The sequence below is a fragment of the Rhinoderma darwinii genome, chromosome 2 (assembly GCF_050947455.1).
Source record: "Rhinoderma darwinii isolate aRhiDar2 chromosome 2, aRhiDar2.hap1, whole genome shotgun sequence".
NCBI classification, from domain to species: Eukaryota; Metazoa; Chordata; class Amphibia; order Anura; family Rhinodermatidae; genus Rhinoderma; species Rhinoderma darwinii.
Genome location: NC_134688.1, coordinates 388,734,481 through 388,754,641, shown reverse-complemented (window position 1 = coordinate 388,754,641; position 20,161 = coordinate 388,734,481).

Below are 20,161 nucleotides of genomic sequence, written 5' to 3'. Positions count from 1 at the left end.
AATAAAAAAGGACACTGTGGAACTGCTAAAGATTAGAATAATAAAGTAGGCTGTATGTGCTATATTATACATTTGTCTGTAAATAATATTTGTAAAAATATCTCATTATGATGTCAGAACATGACGATTGTACAGATGAGTGGCGCCACCAGGCACTGCTTATCTTTTCCTTCCAAAACAGTTACAGATCAGTTTAGAAAGTTCTCCTGTGCCAACCGCTGATTTAACTGATATAAATGTCTCCATCTTTCTTTAAAAAGCAGATCTGCAGCAGCTACAGTGTGTCTTATACAGTTCTGTGACCCAGCTGCTGCAGAGTGTAGAAATATAGGTACTGCAAACCTCCTCTGCCAAAAGGATGACCGTGTTTAAAATCAAAAAACGGTGGACAGAAATCTTCTTTTTTCTTTTCATAGATGTTCTGCAGCAGTGGAGGTGTGTATTATAAAGAATAATGTTCCCCCTTACTTTAAATTATTAAAGGGGTAATGTAATCCCAGACAGACTCGATGATGTCGAGATCAGGGTTCTGTGGGGGCCATATCATCACTTCCAGGGCTCCTTATTTTTCTTTACGCTGAAGTTCTTAATGACATTGACTGTATGTATAGAGTCGTTGTCCTGCTGCAGAATAAATTTGGAGCCAGTCAGACACCTCCCTGATGGTATTGCATGATAAATAAGTATCTGCCTGTATTTCTCAGCATTATGGACACCATTAATCCTGACCAAATCCCCAACTTAATTTGATGAAACTTGCAAGGAACCTCCTCCATGCTTCACTGACTTCTGTTACAACCAAATATTTCAAATTTTGACGCATCAGTCCGGAACACCTGCTTTCATTTTTCTACACTCCAGTTCCTATGTTTTTGTGCATAGTTGAGTTGCTTGGCCTTGTTTCCACGCCGAGGGCATGGCTTTTTTGCCGCAATGCTTCCATTAAGACCACTTCTAGCCAGATTTCTCTAAACAGTAGATGGGTGTACCTGGGTCCCACTGGTATCTGACAGTTTCTGAGCTGATGCCACTGCTGGACATCTTCCGATTTCAAAGGGAAGTCAGCATGATGTGTCTTTCATCTGCTGCACTAAGTTTTCTTGGCCGATCACTGCGTCTAAGGTCCTCAACTTTGCCTGTTTCTTTGTGCTTCTTCAAAAGAGCTTGAACAGCACATCTTGAAATCCAAGTCTACTTTGAAATCTTTGCCGTGGGAGAGATCTTGCTGATACAGTATAACTACCTTGTATCTTGTTTCTGTGCTCAGTCTTGCCATGGTGGACCTGTGACATGAAACTGTCTTCCACAACCTCTCCTCTATAGCAGAGTTTGGCTGTTCCTCATCCCGTTTTAAACCTCCTAGACAGCTGTTCCTGTTACAGTTAATGACTGTGTTTCAACCATAGTTTTATTCACTTTTTGGGGGGGAAGAATGGAAAAAAAACAACAGTTTCACCAAGGGTTTTTTGCTTTTTAAATGCATGCAGTTCACCATGAGACTTAAATAACAAATTTTTTTGGGGGGGCATTACGATCGCGGCGATTCAATATAATTTAAAAAAATATTATTTTACAAAATTCAAACAGTTTTAATGGAAAAAATGGTTTTATTTCTTTTTATATTGGGTGTGCATGTTTTAAAAAAACAAACAAAACAAAGCTGCCCCCACCTATGTGCACTTCTCTCCTTCCCTTAGTTGCCTCCTCGATGTCCCATTAAACCCCTTGTGCAAGGCCCCAGTATTTAAAGTGGATGTGCCCCTGTATCAAGTAGGAGTGCAAATGTTTCTTCCCTTAAGACTTCGTTCACATTCAGGTTTTGGCGCTAATTTTGATGCAGAAATCTGTATAGATCTCTACAGAGCTATTCACAACACAAGATTTTTTATGAACAGCATAAGAAATTACCTCATGTATACACTCAGACTTTCTAGGGTCCCAAGGGCAGCTGGTGCCTTAAAACACCCATGTCTCCCCAGTATTAACATCTTGTCAAAAGAAAAAGGGTGAATACTGCAATTCTTATATTCTCTGTGTTCCGGTTAGGCCTCAGGACAGGAGCGTGGACCCACTTTGTCACTATTAGATTTGGCTGGCGCTGAAACGGGTGGTGGAGTCTAAGGGATTTTGCAATTTTCACTTTAAAACACCCCTCATCAGGGCATGGACTGTGCAGGGTCGCATCCCAGGGCTAGTATCCTATAGCAACTGCTGACAGCTTGCAGATGGAATTTCCAAAGTATGGTACCAAAATTGATAAACAGAAGAGTGGGGATACAAATTGTAGTTCAGGACTGACAAAGTTTGTGCAACACGATTTAACAGATACATGTCAGAGCTGAAAGCAATCCAAAGGCAGTCCGGATAAAATATAATTTAGCAAACATCCAACACCATCACAAAAAAACAGCATGCAAAGAAGCTTATTTAAGTTGTGGCAGTTCTGAGCAGGCTTAATTATTCAGGTGATCAGCCAAAGACTGAGCACTGAACAGCTGTCATAGGCCTGTTCCTTTAAGCAAGCGCTACACCTAAACTTTTTGTAGTAAGACGTTTTATTATAGAGTAGCTACTACTTTTTAAAATTGCTTGGAAATCCTAGTAATCATGTAGTGATTAAAAAAATAAATCACTAGTATCTTTAAATTGCTACATGTTGGGATTTTTGAGCGATTATAAAAAATAGTAGCTACTTTTTTTCTTCATAGAGTAACATTAAAATCGATTGGAAATCTTGAAAATTGTGCGTTATTGATTATTCTAAAGAAAAAGGGTAATCAGGTATGCGCACCATCACCATCACTTTATCCCCTGCTTCTCAGCAAATTGGAGCATGAAAATCCAGGTCCCCATTTGACGTGAAAATGAGAACTGCCAATCTCACCTGCAAATTGCCAACTTTGCTTTGGCAACTTGGTGGGGGATAAGTACATTATACATTATTTCTTCACCTTTACAAAGCCTTAGTTTACCACTTAGAAATTAACTTGCCAAGATTGGGGTGAAGCTGGTAAGGACAGTCTCCTGTTAGAGAGGAAAACACAACTGTCCTTCAATGTTTTCGATGAGAAGAAAAAGTGGTCAGACAGGGTATATAGAAACCATTAAGGGTATGTTCACACGCAAACGCAAAATACGTCTGAAATTACGGAGCTGTTTTCAGGAGAAAACGGATCCTGAATTTCAGACGTTTTGACAAGTGCACGCTTTTTTCGTGGCGTCTTTTACGGACGTAATTGGAGCAGGTTTTCATTGGAGTCAATGAAAAACGGCTCCAATTACGTCCCAAGAAGTGTCCTGCACTTCTTTTGACGAGCCGTCATTTTACACGCCGTCTTTAGACAGCGATGCGTAAAATGACAGCTCGTCTGCACAGAACATCGTAAGACCCATTGCAGGGAATGGGCAGATGTTTGCAGACGTATTGGAGCCGTCTTTTCAGGAATAATTAGCGGTGTAAAACGCCTCCATTATGTCTGAAAAGAGGTCATGTGCACATACCCTAAAGCCTGGGGTTTATCCTAAGATTTCCTTCCTTCTAAGATCTAACATTGATCAAGTGAATTTATTAATGGAGGAGTCAGGGAAGAATGCTGTTGTCAGCCGACAAGTATTTTATTACTATGGCCAGCTTTAGAATTACCTTTTAGCCATAGATGGAAAGCTTGGCTTCGTATCCATTGAGCATTCCACTATTATTTACTAGGAGGATTCTTGTTGGTAAAGGGGCGCTCATGGTAAGATATTTGAAAAGATAAGAATGGTTTCTAATATGGGAAATCAATTCTCACTGTTTTGTACTTGTGCATATAATATTGCTAAAGCTACACCAAAAGTTGCATCAAAGTCATGGGGATTGCAGTTCCCTTTGTTCCCACTTTATGAATATTATTATCAAATCCCCAAGCTAATTTAAAGTTACCTTCTACATCCCAAGAGCCTATCTATATACTGCGAGGCATGAGTCAAGGATACTCCTTTCCTCCGATGATATTTGTCATATTTTATCCCGATATATTAGGTTTATCCATAGGTCCCTGGGAATATGAAGTTAGTCTCTTTGCAGACGATTTACTGCTCACCCTGATGAAGCCATTGTTATCCCTCCCCAATTTGATAACATTATTAGAGAAATTTGCCAGGACTAAACATCAATTATAACAAGTCACAATTTCTACCTTGAAATATCCCTCTACATGAAGCGAACTTGATACAACTTAATTTTAACTTCTAGCTTCACGCTCAGGCTATTCCGTATCTTTGAGTAAAATATACCCTACAATATACGCCTTATATTAACATAATAATCCCCCTTTGCTGCATAAATTAGCTGAAGATCTCTTGGAATGGAATGGATTGGTTTTTATAAATGCGACAAAAAAAGGTAAAATTACCTCGCATGCGATACCTCCTTTATTGTCTTCCTATTTCTTAATGCAAAACTGATATCCTTCATTTTCAATCCCAAACTAACAGGTTTATTTAAAACTATAACTGCCCATTGATTCAGAATTAACTGATGTACTACCATAAACATCCGGGAGGCCACTTACTACCTCATTTACTCTGAAATTACAGAGCTGCTCAAATTGCTCAATTAAGGGTGATAAGCTCCTTCGCTCAGGCTTCTCTTTGGGTTCAGATTGATAACTAACTTTTACAGTACAACTCTTTTGCAGCCCTTATGTGGAATAATTTGCCCCTCCCATCAAATTTAAAATCACTCTTACCTATTGTCCACCACTCGCTCATTCTTGCTTGTTCAATTTAAATAACAGGGAAAGCCTTCTCCCCTAAGCCCAATTTATAAAAACTCTTCAACCCTAGCCCTTTTATCTGGTGGACTAGGCACACTTTGACTATACTTTGGGAATTCATCTCTTCCTCTGAATTAATGCGAAATTAGCAATTTCATGACAATTTTGATCCACCCACTGCAGAGAGTTACCGTGAGGCTCAAATTTTCAATACTCTCACCCCCTTGCTCCCTCAGGGGATAAAGATCCCCAATTGCACTTAGTTCAAACTAATATACCAGAACTGTGAATTCCAACCAGGGACTATCTCCCTCTTATATTCTAGATTTAACACTCATCCCCAAGATACTAAACTTAAATTCATGCTCTGCTGCTAGCAATATTTAGGGGTGACCTTGTCCCTCCATTGATGGGGAGGGACAAGGTCACCCCTACTAAATCTAAACTATATCTAAGGGCAGTCACCAAGTTAGCTTGGCTGAGACTTCTATAAACATCCTTCACTGTACTTACCTTGTCCCTTCACTAATCGATTGGATCTATCCATCTTCTTCTCTACTCTGTTTCCGGGGTTGATGGGTTTGTACCTCTATATTTGATGGTCGTGCCGTTTTCCCCACTTTCTGGTTAAAAGTCTGCGGCCTTATTAGTATTGCTATTAGAACATTTCCCCTAAATTCTGTCTGTTTTACAATGTGGTATAAGCCCACTGGCTTGAATACCCAGGAGCGCAATCTTTCCCAGTCTATATGTACGGCAGCTAGGATGCAGATTGCAGCAAGTTGGAAATCCCAATGCTTATCTTTCGATTTAATATAAGAGAGAATAAGTAAAATTATGGTTTATGAAAAAATATCTGCTCTCCAAACTAATAATATGGATCATTTCTTGATTACCTGCCAACCCTGAATAGATCAGAGCAAATCCCTATGCTTACAACATTTAGCACGGTCATGAAAGGCCTCTCTTATGTATACTTTTTGTAATATTTATGTATATTATGGATATGTATTATATAATCACCCATTAGATTGGTTCCTATAGTTTGATACTTGTGCTACTTATTTTTTCTTTCTAAAAATTCTATAAAGTTGTTTTTTAAACTAAAAAACAACTATCAAAACTGTGTGTGAGATCCTTCTCAGAATCGAGTGAGAGAATATTACGAGCAGCAGTGCTGTTTCTGTGGGGATAGTTAGGGTATGTGCACACACACTAATTACGTCCGTAATTGACGGGCGTATTTCGGCCGCAAGTACCGGACCGAACACAGTGCAAGGAGCCGGGCTCCTAGCATCATACTTATGTACGACGCTAGGAGTCCCTGCCTTGCTGCAGGACAACTGTCCCGTAGTATAATCATGTTTACAGTACGGGACAGTTGTCCTGCAGCGAGGCAGGGACTTCTAGCATCGTACATAAGTATTATGCTAGGAGCCCGGCTCCTTGCACTGTGTTCGGTACGGGACTTGCGGCCGAAATACGTCCGTCAATTACGGACGTAATTAGTGTGTGTGCACATACCCTTAAGTCACCCATAATAAACTGGAGAAGAACTGAAGAAAAATGCCTCAGGAAGAGAATAGTTGGGTCAATAGGTGAATATTTTATTGCATTTGGAAGGTGACAGGAAGAATTAACTGGAACAAAGAAAACCTGAAAAAGGGAGAATAAGGAGAAACTGAAAACAGCATACAGATGTGAAGGTACAAGACTATCAATGTACATATTCCTTTAGGAAACATTAAAAATCACAAGGTATGTTCAATGTGACTCATGTACTACAGAATATCACAGTGGTAACTTTGTCTAACTATGTAGCATCTTTAACCATGATCCCTGACTTTGACTGAGAATCAGCTGTTTCTCAAAGACAATTAATATATTTGTTAATAAAATAATAAATCTTGCAGGTTTCACCAAATTATTTCAGCAAAAAAACTGTAAACTGGCCCAAAAGCCCCTCTACCACATTAGAAGACAGAAGTATTATAAATGGCACATATAAAGTGAGTGGTCTGTTGCAGATTTTGTATTGGGGCCTCAGAGCTTCAAGTTATACCTCCAGCATATATACAGTACATGAGGCAATCATAAAGGAGCAATCACCAAATAATAATATTACTCCACCCATTTAGGATATGTTCACATGTGCCAGATTTGTTGCTGTGTGTACATACATAATGTGTGCGCGTAGGTCACTTTTACATGGGCATATTTTGACCCAAATTTTGCATCAATATTTGTAAGCTAAAACCAGGAGTGGATTTGAAACCCGGAAGGGGTGCAAATTCTTCCATTACTCTTTTTCTCTACAGTATGTTCCTTGTTTTGGCTAACAAATACTGCTGCAGAATACTAACCAATATACTGTCGTGTGAAAGAGATAGATCTAAACACGTAGAATAATAAACTTCCACACGTGTTCAAATGTTTATGTAAGAATGATCACTTAGTTTATGCTGAACAATTTTTTGATCTTTCATTACTCATGGCTTTGTTCTTAACTTGGGATACTTAATTTATACACTCATAAAACTCAATAGTCTGAATAATAAAGGCCAGCTTTACACATCACATAAATAATATGCTGTTTAAGGCAGTGTTCACATACAGTGAAGGAAATAAGTATTTGATCCCTTGCTGATTTTGTTAGTTTGCCCACTGTCAAAGTCATGAACAGTCTAGAATTTTTAGGCTAGGTTAATTTTACCAGTAAGAGATAGATTATATTTAAAAAAAAAACAGAAAATCACATAGTCAAAATTATATATATTTATTTGCATTGTGCACAGAGAAATAAGTATTTGATCCCCTACCAACAATTAAGAGTTCAGCCTCCTCCAGACCAGTTACACGCTCCAAATCAACTTGGTGCCTGCATTAAAGACAGCTGTCTTACATGGTCACCTGTATAAAAGACTCCTGTCCACAGACTCAATTAATCAGTCTGACTCTAACCTCTACAACATGGGCAAGACCAAAGAGCTTTCTAAGGATGTCAGGGACAAGATCATAGACCTGCACAAGGCTGGAATGGGCTACAAAACCATAAGTAAGACGCTGGGTGAGAAGGAGACAACTGTTGGTGCAATAGTAAGAAAATGGAAGACATACAAAATGACTGTCAATCGACATCGATCTGGGGCTCCATGCAAAATCTCACCTCGTGGGGTATCCTTGATCCTGAGGAAGGTGAGAGCTCAGCCGAAAACTACACGGGGGGAACTTGTTAATGATCTCAAGGCAGCTGGGACCACAGTCACCAAGAAAACCATTGGTAACACATTACGCCGTAATGGATTAAAATCCTGCAGTGCCCGCAAGGTCCCCCTGCTCAAGAAGGCACATGTACAGGCCCGTCTGAAGTTTGCAAATGAACATCTGGATGATTTTGAGAGTGATTGGGAGAAGGTGCTGTGGTCAGATGAGACTAAAATTGAGCTCTTTGGCATTAATTCAACTCGCCGTGTTTGGAGGAAGAGAAATGCTGCCTATGACCCAAAGAACACCGTCCCCACTGTCAGGCATGGAGGTGGAAACATTATGTTTTGGGGGTGTTTCTCTGCTAAGGGCACAGGACTACTTCACCGCATCAATGGGAGAATGGATGGAGCCATGTACCATCAAATCCTGAGTGACAACCTCCTTCCCTCCACCAGGACATTAAAAATGGCTCGTGGCTGGGTCTTCCAGCACTACAATGACCCAAAACATACAGCCAAGGCGTGGCTCAAAAAGAAGCACATTAAGGTCATGGAGTGGCCTAGCCAGTCTCCAGACCTTAATCCCATCGAAAACTTATGGAGGGAGCTGAAGATCCGAGTTGCCAAGCGACAGCCTCGAAATCTTAATGATTTACAGATGATCTGCAAAGAGGAGTGGGCCAAAATTCCATCTAACATGTGTGAAAACCTCATCATCAACTACAAAAAAAGTCTGACTGCTGTGCTTGCCAACAAGGGTTTTGCCACCAAGTATTAAGTCTTGTTTGCCAAAGGGATCAAATACTTATTTCTCTGAGCACAATGCAAATAAATATATATAATTTTGACTATGTGATTTTCTGTTTTTTTTTTATATAATCTATCTCTCACTGGTAAAATTAACCTAGCCTAAAAATTCTAGACTGTTCATGTCTTTGACAGTGGGCAAACTTACAAAATCAGCAAGGGATCAAATACTTATTTCCTTCACTGTATATCGTAATTGTTGTAACATTTTGGTTACAGAAATTAGCACTTTAACAATGGACTATTTATTTGTACTGGTAGAATGATGGCTGGATTACTGGCAGGCTAAATTGTTTGGCATCGGGATGTATGGCTCGGAGGCCTTCTTTCTAATGGTCTGTGCTGTGTCATAACAGCACCATTACAACACAGAATGACTACACCGCGTTCGGACGCTGGGGGCAGCGTTTTCTTCTAAGCTGTGATAGTATGAGAGAGAGTGCTGTTCTGAGAAGTGTGTGGTCATGAGCAAATGGCATGTGCGGTCAGGAGTCTCCCAATGTGCAGCATGTAACAAACACAGTGCAGCCAGTTGTGCCTTTGTAGTTCTAAAGTTGCCAGACCAGCTCCTGTATCAGGGAGTTCTCTTGGCTCTGTCCATGATAAAGTCAGTAAGCCAGCCATCATCTATCTGTCTGAGCTGTGTCTAAGGACTGTGTGTCTCATATTGAGAAGTGTTGATTTTCCTGCTGTAGACGGGTGTGCCATGAACACTGTCCTAGTAAAGTTTAGCTTGCAAGAAATTGCTTGCTTAATACCATTTTTGCCATGACATGCCTGCATAGGGCCGTACACCACCCAGATCCTTCCTTACACTAGCGCGGAAGCAGTTTGGATTAGGGAGTTTGACATTTTCTGAGTTTGAGTTGTTATCACATCGTTTAACTAATTTTGGCAGGGTAGTTACTCCTGGAAAAATTCACAATTGTTCCAAAACTTCTCTATGTGTGATGCAATGTGGTGCCTCATTGAGGCAACATATTCTACTCTAGAATCAATGCTTCCAGCGGAGAATCCCTCCATGATACGACATACATTGAAACATGCCATCATTTGTGTAAAATCAGAGGCACAAGAAGGTATAGTATGAGCGCATAGTTTTTTAAATATTGCTTTGTGCAGGAGCCCAAACTCACTTTGTTTAGGTGGGGTCCCAATACTTTAGATATGGATTTGAAAACCACATCAGACTGAAATATTTTGAAAATTTTAACTCATGCCCCTGCAATTTCCTTTGATCATTCATCACACAGTGTTCTTGTAGAAACTGCGGCAAACTCTTCATTCTCATAATAAGATTTAATATATAGCGAGAGCAAGATTCAAAATGGATGTAAAAGTGTTTGGTTTCAGTTATGAAACATGAGTAGGTGTAGTTATTTTTATTGTTCGAACAAAAAAAACAGGAGCCATTTAAATTGTAATGCTGCAGGATTACCTTTAAGCCAGCAGAGGGAGCTGTCGTCGATATATGCAGCAGTCTGGAAGAAGCTGGGTCCCAGGTAGGAGATGTGGTCATGTGCTGTGGATTTGAACCAGCCGAGGAGGAGGGCGTTCAAAGATGAAAAAGACTCTTATTGGTAATTGGATTTTCCATAAACCTCCAAAATGGCACTAATAGGAGGATATCCCGCCTCTCAAGGGACAGGAAACAACATGGACAAAAAAATAATAACAAAAAACATGGGGGGACTTTACGCCCAAAAGACAAGTTCCTGTCAGACAAAACATCTCATTTATGATTTTTAAATAAGGTTAATGGGTTAGCCCAGATAGTTGCCCGACAAATCTGATCAATGGAAGTGGAAGCCCCTTCCGCCCATGAGGTGGAAATTGCTCTAGTAGAATGTGCTTTCAATCCCAACAGGGGTGATATATTCCTACTCTGGTAATACGTAGAAATTGTCATCTTAATCCATTGGGTGATAGTGGATTTACTTGCAGTCATTCCCTTGTTCTTCCCCTGAAATTGGACTAGGTGATGGTCGGTCTTCCTAAAGTCATTGACTCTTTCTAAGTAACCCAGAACACATATTCTGACATCTTAATGATGGTTTTCTTGCTCCTTGCTGGAAGAAGGATTGGGAAAAAAAGAAGGTAATGAGACTTCCTGCTGACAGTGGAATTTTGATACGACCTTTGGTAGAAAGGAAGACTGGTGTCTTAGGATGATTCTGTCAGAAAAAGCTGTAAAGTATGGAGTTATATAGGAAAAAACTTGCACTTCCACAATTCTTCTGGCTGTTGCTATGGCTAGATGAAAAATGGTTTTAGGTGTTAACTGCCTTAGAGAGATGTCCGATATCTGTTCAAAGGGAGCATTAGAGAGTACCGACAGTACTAGGTTTAAGTCCCAGGGGGGACTAAAGAATGGACCACTGGACGTAGACGTTCAGAACCCTTTATGAATATTCTAACAAAGGAATTCCCAGCTAATTTACAATCCAAAAAAGCATTTTTCTGTAAAAAATCTGAGATTAATGCAATGCTAGGTTTAGAAAAACTATCCCATGTATGCCGAGAAAAATAGATAAATTGCTTCCAAACTCTTAAATATATCTTGGAAGTGATTTTCTTCCTGCTCTCCGGCATAGTTGGAATAACACCTTTAGAGAACCCCATATTTCTTAGGATCCTTCGTTCAACATCCAAGCTATCAGTCAAAGTTGAAGGATGTTCAGATGACAAACTGGCCCTTGAGAGAGAAGATCCAGTAGAGAAGTGAGAGGCCAGTAGTTCCCTGCTGCCAGCTGTAAGAAAAGAGGGAACCAAGATCTTCTGGCCCAATGAGGAGCAATGATTATCACTTTGGCATTATTTTCCTGGATCTTTGCCAACACTTTTGGTATCAATCAAAATGGCTGGAAGGCATAAAGAAGAGTTCTTGGTCATAACTGAGATGGAGCATATATTTCCCACGGATCGTCCTTGTGAAAGAGGGAGTAAAAACTGGGACTTGACGGTTCTCTTTTGAGACAAAGAGGTCTAGATCTGGCATCCCCCACTTTTGGGCAATCTGGAATGGAAGAATTTAAAAACCCGCTGTTATATTTTCTTTTCCTCTTACATGTACCGCTGATAGGGAGAGGATGTTTTTCTCTGCCCATATTAGTATGTGAGCTACTACTTGGTACAGCACCTTTCTACTGGTTCCCCCTCTGTTTGTTTAGGTATGCCACGGTTGTTACATTGTCTGATAGGATTTTTTTACGTATGTCTGCCCTGCAGGGAAAATTGTAAAGCCCAAAGCACATCTTTCACTACTGATAGCTCTCTTATATTGGAGGATGCTCGCCACATCAGAGGATACCATAAGTCCTGGACCAGAGAAGGGGATGTGTGGGCTCCCCAGCCCTGACAACTGGCATCTGTTATGACTACTAGTTGAGGGCTTGGTCTCCAAGGGAATCCTCTCTGGGGATGAGCTGATATTAGCCACTCATGAATGTCATGTCCAGGGAGGATTGGTTCTTGTGCCACACAGAGAAGAGAGATTGCTGCAAGGATCTTGAATGGGCTTGTGACCAGAGGACTGCTGGGATAGTTGAGCTTATGAGGCCCAAGATCGTCATAACCTGTTGAATGGAGTGATATTGTTTTCTGAAAATTTTCAATGGGATGGAAATTTGTTTTTCTTCTAGAAAGTATGAGGACACTCTCAGCGAGTCTAGAAGCACCCCTAGAAAACACTTTTTCTGGTTTGGGAAGAGGTCAGATTTTCTGTTATTCATCAACCAACCCAGAGAAGAGAAAATTTGAAGGAAAAGTTTCAGATCCTGCAAGAGTTGTGAAGCTGAGGGGGCCGAGATAAGGAAGTCATCTAGATAAGAAATTATCTGGACACCGTTCAGATGGAGAAAACCGGCAACCTCCACCATTACCTTTGTAAAAATTCTTGATGCTGCACAGAGACCGAATGAGAGAGCTTGAAATTGAAAATGATGAATCATATCGTTAAGAAACTTAGCTGTCCGTAAGAACATCTGAGAATCTGGATGAATCGGAATGTGACAGTAGGCATTGGTCAAATCCAGTGTAACCATATGACAACCTGAAGATAGAAGATTTACAGTGGATTTTTTAGTCTCCAGCTTGAATTTTTTATGTGTTAAATAATGGTTGAGGGCTTTTAGATTTATCATGGCTCTTGCTGACCATTTGTTTTCTTGACCAGAAATACAGGAGAACATGAACCCAGACCTTCTTGGGATGTTGGCACCTGAGTGATGACCTGCTTCTGAAGAAGGAGTAAAATTTATTTTTCTGGAGACATCTGACTTTGTCTGGAAAGATGTGTCATAGATAGGAATCTTTGTGGATTAGAGGAAGGGAATTCTAGCTGGTAGCCATGATGAATTATGCTTAGAACCCACAAGGAAGGTGAGATGTTCTTCAGGCTACTCAAAAATGTTTTAACCCTCCCCCTACCGAACATCTGACGTCACTGTGGAGGTTGACGGGACTGACTGTCCCGGTTGAACAGGACATTTTTTCCTTTGCCTATAAGGTTGAAACTTAGGTGATTCCTTTTTTCCTTTTATAATATTGCCCTCCTCCATTACGATTCTTCTTTTGGTTACGAAAGGATCTCTGTTGATGTAAGAATTTCTGATCTACTGGGAACTTCTTTTTCTTTTCTGCCTCCTTTTCTAGGATGTCATCTAATCCAGATCCCAGAGCCAGATGGTCTCCTTCACAATGGATGCCTCTGCGTTTATTCTTGGAACGAGGATCCCTGGACCAGATTCTTAACCAGGTGGACCTTCTTGCTGCATTAGATAATGCAGCAGATCTAGCTGACAGCTTAACTAAATCCGCTGAGGCATCTACTAGGTAACTGGCAGCTTTTTTCAACATGGGTAAGGATGAGATGATGTCTTCCCTGGGAGTACCAGCAGCAAGATGGCTTCCCAGTTGATCGACCCAGAGAGAAAGCGACCTCGCTGTACAGGTAGTCGAGATCCCGGGCCTAAACATTGCTGTGGAAGCTTCCCACATTCTCTTTTGAAGAGCTTCCGCTTTCTTATTCATGTGGTCGGTAAGTAACCCCATATCCTCGAATGGTAGTGAGGATTTTTTGGAGATACCTGCTACAGGGGCATCTACTTTTGGAATTTTGTCCAATTTTTTTTATATAAGTTTCTTGATGTTCTCCCAAGCCCTCAAACATCTGATCCTGAATGGAAAGAGGTTCTCTAGTATCCTTAATATTCATGGTAACCCAAATTACTTTGAGAAGACACTCTGTATCTTCCATCAGGCTGCAGGTAGTGTCATCTGATGAATCTGAGTTAATCTGCGACTCAACTTCTCCTTCATCAGGATCGAATAATACAGGGGCTGTAGAGGGTATAGAAGGTTGATGACTGCTAGAAGTAGAGCGCCTGGGAGAACGAGCATCTAATTGAAGAGAAACAGCAGAGCTAACTTCCTCTTTAATAATAGATTTTATACTATACAAAAAAGCCAGTGCTTCATCCACCACTAATTTCTGAATGCATTTCGAGCATAAAGCCTTCTTATAAGATGAGGACAGTGACTTCTTACAAACTCCACATTTCTTAACCAGCCACTTAGGCAGAGCCAGTTTCCTTAAATAAAGCACAAACAAGTGTCATATTGACGTAAACTAGGAGAATGGAAGAAGTCACTAGTAAAACAGCTTCAGCCTCCAACATTGACAAAGGAGGGAGAGAGAAGTATACAAGAAGGAGGAGGAGGGACATACCGGGATAGAGGCAACCACAGGATCTGCAGACTTGTGGGGATCCACTACAACAGAGGGAACAGACATGGTTAAGAATACACCGGCATACACTTACCAGCAGGCTTTTAAGTTTTAATTCTGGCGCCCAACCGCTAGGCTCCGCTGCCTGGCTGTACCAGCCAATCCTGCTTTCCTCTGGATATCAGCGTCATGATGCCCGTGCGTGCGCGTCACAATCGTGTTACAGGGAATCATTTGACCGGACATGCTGAGACTCGGGAAGAGGAGAGGGACTCCCGACAATAGATGGCGAGCAGAGCCATTACTTGGGGAATAATCAATTGCACTATAGTACTCAGGTGTGAAAAGTAGAGCATCATTGTGATGACCTAAAGTCCAAGTCCAAGTTCTAAAATCCAAGTTGGATTTGAACCAGCAGAGGAGGAGAACGTGCAAAGAACTGTTTCTCAACTACCAGAGAAGCAGGCAACAGACACGGGGAGAAGTGGGATTAGGAGATCCACCTACATATTTATCGGCAGCATCAAGAACACGTGCAGTGCAGATCTCGGATCAACAGGGAATCCGGAGCGGGGCACGTGAAGGCCGGCAGCACTAGTGACACGTGCGCAGAGCCATTCCAAGGGAGATAAGAAATTGCAGTATAGTACTTAGGTGTGAAAAATAGAGCATCACTGTGACGACTTAAAGTAGTTGTTAATCAGTTGTTCAGAGACCCCACATAAGTTGCACCTAGTTCCTAGCTCATTGCTGTGAGGGTCATTGTGTAGTTTGTTGCTCTGGGAGACTACATGGGGAAGGAGAGTGAGACTCCCTCCCCACATGCAGGCCGCTGAAGACAGGGTTATTCTCAAATTCTTACTACACGCAACATTCTGCTGTTCAAAGTATATCACTGTTTCCTGTAAGTTCCACAGTAAAGCTTATTTTATCACAAAGTCAAAATTGTCAAAATTCTTCTGCACATGTCTTACACTTTACAAAGTCATCAAGCTTTCCCATGGACTGCACAGTATGATGTGAAAAAATTTAGCATTCATGCAAGGCAGGTATCAGCAACTTTAAAATTGCGGGCTGCAGATTTACAATATACATTCAAGGAGTTGCTGCAAAATCAATAATATGTCCCAGAAGAGTTGTGGTCTTTAAGTAGTGTCTGATTTTTTTTTTCAATTTTTTTGTGTCTAAAGCCAATGATCTGATGACCTGTTCTTAATGCGAGCATATTTTCGATCACTGAATATTGACATCTGTTGTTTTCAAATGTTTGTTAAACTACGTTAACCTGCATTGTTTCTGGTCCAGATGTTTTATGAATGTAGGGAATTTCTGATGACTTAAAATGCTATTTTATTATATAAAAAAATCTCAAAGTACATATACAGTGGACAGAAATGAGAGGCCTGTAGTGTGATGTAAAGATGTGACATAAGGGTTCTTAATAATTAATAATATCTAGCACATATCCAGATAAACCTCTTCTCTTCATACAAAAAGAACAAAAGAAGTAGAAAAAAAGCATTCTCACGTGACAAATTTGCGTCGGATTTGCTGTTTAGATTCCACATCTTAAAACCGCTGCATTGTATATTACCTTACAAGTGGATAGAGTTTTCAAAACCCCACACACATGTAGCGGAAAAAATCTGCAGTGAAAACAGAGCATGCTGCAGATTTTATAGTCCGTAACGTGTTGTGAAGAAGCCACAGATTTCCACTGTGAATTTCAGCCTTTGAATTGTATAGGCTAAAACCTGCAGCAAATCCTCAACAACACATGCAGTTTTTTCCACATATTCGTCTCAGATTTGCGGCAAAATCTGTGTTTTTTTTTCCACTGTGGTTTTTAATTTAAAAAATCCTCACTAAGCCAACTCTTTGTTGCAGTGAATGGTATTTTAGTTTTTAGGGACATGCTACAGTTTTTTTTAAACTATCAAATGCCCTTTTACTTTTGGTTTTCTTCTGCTTATGTTGCCTTCAATGAAGGAAAAACATAACTGCAAAACTATTTTTTACTGTGGTTTTCTTGCTGTACAGCTATGAGCCATTATGGTGCAGAACATTTTAGGAAGGCCTTCTCCTGTTCTCCTGGGTCTTCTCATCACCATGATGTGATGGACAAAACATGACGTGACAAGATGGACAAGGAAACACAAAGATAATAATTTGCTCTCCATATATAGCCTCAATGCTGTATGTGAAAAAGTTATGGAAAATAAAATAAGAGGGTATGCATGTTAAGGCGAGGGCCCACACTGGTCTTGATTATTACATATAAACAAACTATTTTTTTTATCAAAACATTTTCGACTATTTTTTTTTCTTCTCTAAATGATTTCCTTGCTTTTTGTATTGGGAAAATTAACATAATGTAGTGTTATTGCATTGTAAATTGCTTCTTGCATTACCGTTTCATATGTGATGTTGTCATGGAGATTAATTTAGCTAAAAGCCAGCAGGTAGACACCATTTTAAAGAACATCTTTAGGTAGAAATTGGTCTTTATATAATATACCAAAAGCAGTAAACAGTCTATTTATGTACTGAAAAAAAGATAACCTATATGCCTACACTGTGTTGAAGGGGTCACATATTAAACATTTGTGTTTCCTAAATGTTTTTAGGACAGAGACATGCATGTGTTATTTCACATTTTATTTAATCCTTATTTTTTATCTCTCTATCTTCAGGGGCAGTGGATGACTTGTTCTTCTCCAATTTCCCACTTTAGATAGTTTGGCCATGCAAACATTTATAGATATTGACTTTTACTAGATGACAGATCAAGTCTATTGTATTAGTATGGATTAATATAAAATATAATTATACTGTATGTAGAATGCTCTTTCATACCTCTACACTATCTAAACAATTTACAGTACTACTAAAATATTGCAACTCTTCTTCTAAAAAAAGACACTCTTTGCCTTGAATTTAACTTTTAAACACTCTTTCAACCATATTCATGGGGGAATATCCAATATATGCTGAATACTTGTTGGTTGTTACTCTTCACACCAGTCTAGCTCATCCCAAACCATCTTTCTTGGGCCTGGAAGCAATAAAGGTGAGGTTACTCAGCAGCTTTCCATCTTTACGTTTTTGTCAAATAATTCTTGCTCAGGCTGAGCATATGTATTTGGTCATTGCATTACCGAAAACAAAAAGGTACAATTAAAGCATACCGACATTTAGAGATGATATTTTAGAAAAAGCTGTCATATGTGTGTACATGAGGAATAACAGTATTGCAGGCCATTATATGACTTGTATATGGGGTTTGTTAGAAGTTTTCCCCTCAGCAGGCTCTATCTCTAATTCTCAGTTTTCTCTGAGGTAGCGGTTGTAGCTTTACTGCTATCATGTCCTATTTCTAACTATCATATATATTGAGAAGCGGCAGTAACATGGAGCCGATTATACGGGAGTAATGAGCAGTGTAGTTGAGTATTCAGCACTTAGGTGACATCAATTATAAGAGCAGCTGCAGCACGTCTGTCTATGTCTTCCTCTGTCCCTCTACTCCTCTTCTCCTCCTCCCCCTTCCCTCTCCGCAGACTTCTAGGAACAGCTGCAACCTGATCCCTCATTGAGCTGAGAGTCCATCTTGTCTAAGGCGGAGAAAACAGTACATTTAGTGTGAGTGAACAGTTTAGGTAGGAGGGGGGAGCTGATAAGTAAAGAAAAAGGCATTTTCTCTAATAAGACATTTGACAATGTTTCTTATATTCTCTTATACTTTTGAATTATGAATTTGAAAGTTTGTTCAAAGTGCAGTGCCTATTTTAATACAAACCAGACTATGGAAGATATGATTGTCGCACTTCCTCAAAAAGATACAGTGCTTGGAACCATATGTGAACTCATCACACCAAGGAACACCTTTCTACTACTTTGATTTCCACTAGTTGCATTCTTTGGCCCCCGCAAGTCTCTTATTTCTTTCTTTCAATAGGTGTCTCCTCAGAACAGTTAATGTTGAGATGTGTCAGAACTCAATTTCAGCATTTATTTATATCTGAGATTTATTATATGTAACTCGTTCTCTGCTTTTCCTGTGCCACTTCTCTAGACAACCTGTTTTGTTATAGTCTTTTATGCTACTGCACTTGAAGAAAGTTTAACTTTCCGCAAAAATGGTGGACTGATGTTTATCTGGGCTAAGTTGAGCTGTCCAACTAAAGGATAACTATTACAACTATTACTACAAACAAATATTAATGTTAGACATAAACAAATCAAAACTACATGAACGAAATTCGGTACAAATTTGCAGAAAGTTTGGGACTCGACAAAGTCCAACATTTTTGGAGTTCATGGCACATGAATAGCGGCAAACTGGCGCCCAATATTTTACAGATTAGAAAAAGTATTACAGGACCTCAAAGGGAATGTGTTGCTAGCAAAAAATGTATTTTTTTTTTAGTTAAACAATTAGTGTGTAGGTGATTAACCCCTTAATGACCGGGCCTGAAAAGACCTTAATGACCAGCTAAATTTTTCTGTTTTTGCCTCTCTGCGTTTCAGCAGCCATAACTTTTTTATTTTTTCATTGACGTGGCTGTATGAGGCCTTGTTTTATGCAAGAGAAATTGTATTTTATTTTTCCCACAGTTTTTTTTTTTTTTACGGCGGGAATATAGGAAAAAGCGATTCTCTGAATAGTTTTTTGGGTTTATTTTTTATCCCGTTCACATTTCACGCTAAATAACCAATTAGATTAATTCTTCAGGTTATTACGGTCGTGTAGATAAATAATATGCGTAGGTTTTTTGTTTTTATTTAGTATGGGGGCAATAAAATGTATTTAATGCAAAATAAAGACTCTTTTTGGCACTTTTTTTATTTATTTATTTGTTTTGTTACTTTTTTTTTTTTTAATCCCATCAAGGGATAACTTTATTTGTAACTTTATTTTTTACTTGTAATGTATTAGCATACTTCTGTACGCTAATACATTACACTGTGTCACTATGACACAGGCTGCTGATCGGGCAGCACATAGTGTGCCCGAACAGCAGGCACACGGAACAGACAGCTCTGGGGTCCTTTATAGGTCCCCAGGGCTGACTGCAGAGGGATTCCCCATTGTTTGATCGCATCACACGAGCGCTCATCAGCCTGATCTGCAGCGACGCAAAAAGACGTCTCTGTAGATTAAGCACCCGCACCGCCTGACGTCAAAAGACAGTGGGCGGTCGGGAAGGTGTTAAACATTGTTCTAATTTTTTTTATTTTTTTCACGAGTCAGGAAATATTATAAATTAGATTCTAATTTATAATATTTCCCAGCACTGGTCACTAGATGGAGCAATTCCCAAAATTGCAGCATTGCATGTGGTAAAGCAACCACATTGCTTTATGCTGCAAAATTGGAAAAAAATCCCTCGCTCTAGTGAGCTCCCAGAATCCCCCCCTCCTTTATCCTGGCTAGTGCCGGGAGAAACGAGGGGATTGAACGGTCTAACCTCCTACACTGTGTGTCGCCATTTTTTGACCTAACACAGAGTGTAGAAGGTTTACATACACTAGTAAACACACACTGAAACACGAACATACATAGAAATCACTTACCTGCTCCTGCCGCCGCCGCTCCCTCCGGTCCGTCCGCTCCATCTGCTGCCGCTGCTCCAAGTGCACAAGTCCGGAAGCCGCGACCG